This window comes from Helicoverpa zea, chromosome 24 (assembly GCF_022581195.2).
Source record: "Helicoverpa zea isolate HzStark_Cry1AcR chromosome 24, ilHelZeax1.1, whole genome shotgun sequence".
Taxonomy (NCBI): domain Eukaryota; kingdom Metazoa; phylum Arthropoda; class Insecta; order Lepidoptera; family Noctuidae; genus Helicoverpa; species Helicoverpa zea.
Genome location: NC_061475.1, coordinates 8,013,440 through 8,019,489, shown reverse-complemented (window position 1 = coordinate 8,019,489; position 6,050 = coordinate 8,013,440). Strand labels below are relative to the sequence as shown.

The 6,050-nt window shown below is 34.3% G+C and overlaps 1 protein-coding gene across 2 annotated transcripts in view; it reads left to right on the top strand.

Moving 5' to 3' along the window:
* The first annotated feature begins 944 nt into the window (after positions 1–944).
* The window catches only part of LOC124642237, a 107,774-nt gene continuing 102,668 nt past the window's right edge, over positions 945–6,050 (top strand). The window contains exon 1 of one of the 2 annotated variants that reach the window (XM_047180574.1): positions 945–1,201. The gene's annotated coding sequence lies outside the window, so the exon portion shown is untranslated. Of the gene's footprint in view, positions 1,224–6,050 lie in introns of both variants that reach the window. The other variant, XM_047180573.1, reaches the window with a different exon arrangement.

Here is a 6,050-nt window from a genome sequence, read left to right as displayed (position 1 = left end):
GCCTGCTGGGGCTGCGGGATTGTTCGAAAGAGTTACCGCGGCCCTGGTACATAAAAGGCTTAAGAAGGAACATGGTGGGTTTTAGTCAGTAAGAGTCTGACACTCCCTCACGCTGCACTCACAGCGGGAGGGTTCTTGTTAAGGGCTGATGATTTCATATCTAAAAGGAAAGGAAAAAGGAGTATACACTTTGATAGAAAGTTACTATGTGGATGATCTCATAATAACAACCGTATTTTTGAAGGCACAATAACAGAGTTTTTCTTAAATTTTTTTCAGACATTAGTAGATTCAATCACAATTATCTACCAATAGAAGTTGATTTTTTAAAATTTACTAAATTGAAATTATTATGACTGTGTTCGTCTGTTTGTCACTGAAAAATAAGTTTAAAAAAAATATGTAAAACTGGTTGCCTGATATAGATGATATTTTGTACCTGTATCTAGAAATAGACTGAAACTAAGGAAAATATAATAATGAAGGATAGGTTTAATGTACAGGATATTCCAAGCAATTATAGGTAGGGATATATTTATCCGCGTGCGTAAAAATATCTTAGTATTAAGTATAGGTACTTAAAAGGTATATTTAAATGTATGTATCATGAAATACAATTCTGAATAAATAAATACAAAAATCTGAAAATTAATTTAAAATTGAATGTCACCATGGATTTAATTATTTTACAAAGCCTTATTTCCAATAGACACTTCTTTCAATAAATTCACGCTTTTACTCAAACCACCTTGACTTCTACTGACACAGCAAACGCAACCACGATAATAGTTACAAAAATACAAAAAAAAACTCCTCCACATTGAAGTAAGGAGTGCACGCAAAAAAATAAAAAAACTACCACTTTTGCCTAAAGCGAACCGGTCTGTGGCCAACTTCGCTCCACTGCATTTGATTGTCCGAAGGTCAAGCGTATTGCCAGATGCAAACCGACAGCCGAGGCGACCGCACGTCGCTTCAACCGCGCCACAAAAAAAACTTTTACGTACCAAAAAATAAATCGGACAACTAATTTTGAATAAAAAACGTTTATTTCTTAAACAATTTTCGTGTTTTTAACAAAGTTTTTCTTAAAAAATCGTGTGGAATTGTGTTTTTTTGAGTTGGCGAGGCGAAGTAGAAAGTTGCATTGACAGGAATCTTGAGTGCTCATGTGTTCAGTTTAGTTCTGTGTCTGTTTAAAGTAAGGAAGTTTCGACGTTTTGGTAAGCTTTGTAACTTTGTTCTGACTTTTGTTATGCAATAAAATTAGGTATTTTGTGCGTTTTATGTTCTTTTGTGGTTTAAAGTCGTGAAGTCTATTTTTAACTTGACTGATAGTTCAGGTGTCTATGGTAGATTGTTTGTACCATTTCTACTAAATAAAGCCTTCCTTAGACCTAAGTTTTAAGTTCCCGTGTTCTTAAGCTCTTAACTTATTGCAACTTTTGTGCGTCCATGAGTTGACTGAAAGTTACTTGATGCAAAGGCTTGTGACGTTGTCTCAAGCTTCAAGCTTTAAGTAAGTGTAGTCCCGTAGAATTGCTATATCCCGCTTTAGTGCTACTGGCAAACTACCTATGTGGTTATTAATTTGGTTCAATCAGCAATTTTATTTGGTGTGTAACTTATACAAACTGTGAAGATTTTTGACATATTATTTTCTATTTATTTAATACTTTTTGCCCACAATGTACCAACAAATGGTACAATTATTTCACGTTCTTCTTATTTTTAAAGAGAAAAACATATAAAAAAATAAAATATGAGCGCAATGCCATCTTACTGCAAGCCTCTTGAGCAGACAACTTGACACTATTCAAGTTCACGGAGAAATTCACAAAATAAACAAATGACTGGCCGAAGACGTTCTACATTCGAAAATGTTTTCTTTTTTTTCCTTTGAGATAAGAATACATATTTATTTTGTACTTTTAGCACGTACGTATAATTCTACGGAAGAATTCTGAATTAAGTAGATTAAATTGGTAGAATTTCTACCTGTTTAAAATTTGCAGTAGAAAAATTGATTCTTTTTACTTTTAAAGGTGAGTTTTATTGTAGGCTGTTTTTCTGTTATTTCTTTTTATAAGAAAATAAACTACCAACCCATACGTTATCTGAGAGTTTTAAAAGCACTAACTTTACCGTCTAGAATCAGAAGAAACCGGTGCAAGACCAGTCCACAATCACCAACCCGTTTTACAAGTATGGTGATTTACAAACGTTTGTTTCGATAAAAAAATATATATCTCTCTATGACTAGAAAAACATATTACAATTTTCTAATCAGGTTTCTAAAAAATACACTTAAATATCACGTTCTAAAAAACGTTTTTTCTAAGAGTACTCTGAGTTCTTGGTAAAGCAAGGCTTGACACGGTCTGATTATGGATGGGTGAGGTTCAGAACTACTCGGGTCTGGGTGACAATCAAAGCCCATTTGTGTCTGGGTGACAGTGTATTTATGTCTGGGTGCCAGTCGAAACTGCGTTGTCTGGGCGAAGATATAACAAAGAAGGAATAAGCGTTAATCACCACGCTTGCTCAAAGAGGTTTGCTTTTTAAAGTCCTGGATTCCTTAAGATTTTTTCGTTCTCCTATACTCATATAGCGTAAATCCTGTGAAAATTGATCTCCATATTGATCATTCTAGTGTGTATCCGGCCGTATTTTAGTTCGCCTATCACATATTTTTTCTCTGAAACTCCTGGACCATAAGGAGTTCTATTTCATGAGTTTAATTCAGATTAGAGTGGGTTGTAACAATTTACAACGCGACTATTTTCAATACGGGATACTTGATTTAAAAAAATACAACAGCGCCATTTTTTAAGAAAAGAACAGAATTTTAAATACAGAATAAACAAACACTCTTTTTTATTATGACTTCGAACTTGACAGTCGCATTCGAAATTTGAATAAAATTCGAAAATTGAACGGGTAAAGGTTGACGGTCACAAAACTAGTTCCATTTGGCGTCTTTGCTCGCCTTGAAACGAATATGTCTGTCTGTCAGTTTACTTTTCAATATACGCTTGACTTTCTACAATTGAATTAAAATATGTGTTGAAATATTATTTTCCTGCATTGATTGTTTTGCATAAACGTTGCCACAGAAGACTTAAATATTGAATTTTAAATAGCAAGGAGCTGCACCGACAAGACCTAGGGTCTTAAACAAAATTAATAGGAATAGGGAATAGTGTGGTACATTACCAAAAGCAACAAAAAATCTAAATAATATGAAGAAAGTTACACCTTACGTACCTTTGTCCACGAAGAACACTCCTTATTAAAAGCTTGTCATCATTCCTAGCATGGAGCTAGAAGCTGCAAAATTGAGACTGAGAAGCATTTTTCAATGGTCTTAATAACCGAGTATTCAAACACTAGAAAACTAACAAAAACAAAAGAAGAAACATCCAAAATAATACAATTTAAAAAAATACCACTCACTCTCCGATGCAAAAGTCGTTCCATTTTCAAACTTGAAATATCGAACTCTAGCCTTGACAGTTTATTATGTGACGTCATCTGTCACATTACATTGAGGTTTTTAAACTTCACCTGCATGCACCTTGCTATTGGTTGACATAGCTGTGACGTCACGCATATAATAATGGCTGCCTTTGAGCTTGTTCGGGTGACCACTACGCCCACTGTTTGAGGAATAAATTAAAAAATAAATTATAACTTAGTTTTTTTTATTACGACGTAATTTTAGAGGAACTTGATCATTGTATTAAAATGAAGGCTTGATATTGAAAATGCTGTAGTCTGTATGAGAAAAGAAGTAAGACATCGAACCCATAGCATAATGTCTAAACGAATCTTCACTAATTAATTTGAATTAAACAGTCAATCATTGAGGAAACTATTCGTTTCAAAGCACAGATTCTCATGTAGAAGAACGGGGTAAGAAACATACTTTGTTAGTTGTACCTCCAAAGAAAATAAACTGGCGACCACTTTTCATACAATTTACGACAGTCACAATAACGAAATAATCTGATAAATAAGTCAATTAAGCAAATGCTGAAAAAATAAGCCTATGGACTGAATTATCAACTACGTATCAGGATTTATTTGGCAATGATATTCATATTCATACTAAGTAAATAATAATGTCCTTGAATAAATAGGTGAAAACGCAAACCTTGGAGATAAGATAATTTGATTTATCAGATAATTGTCAATAAACTATTTTTTTGTATCTTTTGCGTAGATGACCTTAGTACAATTCCTTGAAGGATTATCAAGAGGCGCCAATTTTGCAAGGAGGATACATTTCACAGATAGCTGAAAGTATAAATATTATATGACAGTATTTTTAAACGTCTATTTTAAATCAGAAATTATCCCAATTTTATTTGGGGTCGGCGGAGCATGTTTTCTCTTTGCATCCTCTTCTGTCTGTCATGTCGCAAGTAACATTCTTTCTATCCATATCGACTTTCACACAGTCCATCTATCGTTTCTTTGGTGATCCTCTTCCACAATATATATTCACGTGCCCAAAACTAATGTGTTCAAGCCCCAAACCCAAAATCACTCAGAAACATACAATAATGCGAAAACGAATGACCCACCTGGGAATAGAAATCAGGACCTTATGTCTGAGAGTCAACACTCATGACCACTAGACCAACAAGCAATTAAAATAAAATTCATTCTAATAACCATGGTCATCCATCCATGGACTAACCGCAGTAAGCACTTGGACTACCATAAACAATAAATCATAGCTATTTTACGGTCGAACACCGTAGCTTACCGTAATTATTTGCACACAATTATTTTCCTTATTAATAATAAGTGGACTATTATTCGTAATTGTGATAAGGGGCGCTTGGATAATAGTATTATTGTTTATGTCCTGTTAGATAATAATAAATGCAGGACAATGGTCTGGGCAGATAAGGTCTGACTTATGCTCTCAGCTGTGATAAGTGTGTTCTCTTTTGGGGTCGGCGCAATATTTAGGTTTCTTGCATTTGCCAATTTCGTCATGTTTACGCTGACTATCATTAGCTATTATTACAATATTTTAATAAATACAAGCTAATCTTGTTCCTGGACTCTTTGTTCGGTAAAGACTGCTTTTCTAAAGGAGAAAATATGCAAGCGTCACTGTTTCTGCAGGACATTCTTCGCAGTTATGTCAAACCTAGCCTACTCTGAAGAATGGCAGCGTCTTCGAGAACACGCCACACTCTCCGATCTTCAGCTATCTCTTCAAATTATATGGCCCAATTCCTGAATCTAGTCTACCCCTGAGCAATTTCACAAAAAAAAGCTTCGTTAGCTCAGTTATCACATGTACTATTCACTTGATTTCTAGACTCAACCAACGAAGAAATAACAAAGATTAATTAATCAAAAAATACATTGACTGTTACCCCATTAAAATCAATTCAAAACCAGTTTGTTGTGACTGAATCAATTCAGAAAGAAACACTTATCTTGACCTCCATTGTCCTGACCAAAATTAAGTAGAAAGCAAATAATTATGATAAATTAAACGTAATTCAATTGACAATGACCCTCCTGATGCGATTAATTGAATAGCCCATTGATTGTGCAATGCGTAAATCGTGAAATTGAACTTAATAGGTGTCGATTCGTCACACGCATTTGATAGCCTGAATAGATAAATTGTACTTTCTTTAGGCTTATTTACAGTAATTTACAAATCTATTGCAATCAAAGAATGACAAAAAACCTCTTCGATATACTTATTTGGATATTATTACAAGAGATCAGACAAAAAAAAAAACAGAAATAGTAGAAATCAACCTTACTACAGGGTAGCCCAGATACCTGGGCTGAGGAGTTCAAATAAGAAGGCAGTCGGTTAGACTGGGAGCCGAAACCAATTTATTTGGCAAGACTAGGCAGATGATGATGTAACTGTGACTACGCGTTTTATATTAAGTTTCTTCCCTAGCCAATCTCAAGACTTACATATCTAAGTGGTTCAATTCACCCACAATCTGCAGAAATCTTAAAAATGATTTCTAGAAAAATTCTCTTCAAAACCTAACAAACCC